The following is a 1,544-nucleotide window of genomic DNA, read 5'->3' as shown; positions in this document are numbered from 1 at the left end:
GAGAAAGAGAGAGAGAGAGAGAGAGAGAAAGAAAAAGATATATATATATATATACATATATAAGGAGATGTAGTATTAAAAAGAAAGTAATTACGATCTCTAATTAACAGACGTGTGTCCAGCTTCTAAGTGCCGCCGGGGTATCCTCTAAATTCTAAGCAAACTAATTCTTTGCGATTTATAATGCTTATATTGCTCGAAGACCACTAGGTATTTAATATTAAAATGATAAAAGAACAAAGAAAGTTAATAACACTAAGCTATACAGTTATTGTATGCTATACATTTAAATATATACATTAGAAAGAAAAAGAAAAAGAGAAAGAGAGAGAGAGAGAGAGAGAGATATGTGTAAAGATACTATACACATATACACGCACACACATGTAACACAGTATGCTGAATATGAAGAAATCGAAAAAACTTTTGGAACAAAAATTAAAGAGAATCGATTAAGCGGATAAAAAAAAACGATAATAAAAATTGATTGTTGATTAGAGCCTAATATCTACGTGTTAAAAAAATAAATAAATGAAAAAAGATAAAAAAAATAAATAAATAAATAAATGAAAATAAAAAGAAAAACGCGTTCTAACTAAGTTAAGATAAGAGACAATAATAAATCAAGTAATCTCGATATTTCGATGTTAATATCAATTTTAATTCTCTCGGACGACATGGCGAATTATAATGAACGATAATTTTTTGTGCCGTATCTTATGATATTAGTGCCACAGTTCGTTCATTCTTTCGTTTCTTCTAAAAAAGAAAAAGAAGAAAAGAAAAAGAAAAGGAAAGATTCTAATCATTGGAAAATAAAGAATAACAAGTTGGATTCAAAACAAATTCAACTTTCTCTGTGAGACAATAAAAAAAAAAGAACGAAACAAAACAAAACAAAAATGATCGACTTGCAAGAATAAATGATAATAATAATGGGCTGTTCCCTGAAAAGAAAATTAAATAAAAAAAGGAAAGAAAAAATAATATCCGCCATCGTTTCCAATTTGTAAAAGAAGAAAAACGAAAAGAAAAAAAAAAAAGAAATTTTGTCTTAATATTGAAAAGTTTCATATCTTTGTACGGGTAATGCCGTCTTGTAATCGTACAAAATAATGAAAAAAATAAATATCAAACAAAAGAAAAAGTAAAATAGAAGGGAAGAGAAAGAAAGAAGAAAAAAAATTACAATAACAACATTAACAATAATTAAAACAATTAAAGAGAAAAGACAAACAAAAAGTTACGTTGTGTACAATTTTGCAATAAATTACGCATAGGTCATGTAGAGGCATTATCATACATACATTGCATATATATATACATACATATATATATATATATTCTATTTCTTCAAAAAAAAAAAGTAATGATAATAAATAAATAAATAATTAATTAAATAAAAATAATAATAAATCTAATAAATAAAGGATACATACATACATACATACATACATATATGTATGTACGAAATACAGGCGAATGTAGATAAATTATTATAGCGAAAAAGAGAAACTACAAATCTTTATCTCTCTCTCTCTCTC

The sequence above is a fragment of the Vespula pensylvanica genome, chromosome 13 (assembly GCF_014466175.1).
Source record: "Vespula pensylvanica isolate Volc-1 chromosome 13, ASM1446617v1, whole genome shotgun sequence".
In the NCBI taxonomy this organism is placed as follows: Eukaryota; Metazoa; Arthropoda; class Insecta; order Hymenoptera; family Vespidae; genus Vespula; species Vespula pensylvanica.
Note: the sequence above shows the minus strand (reverse complement) of the source record.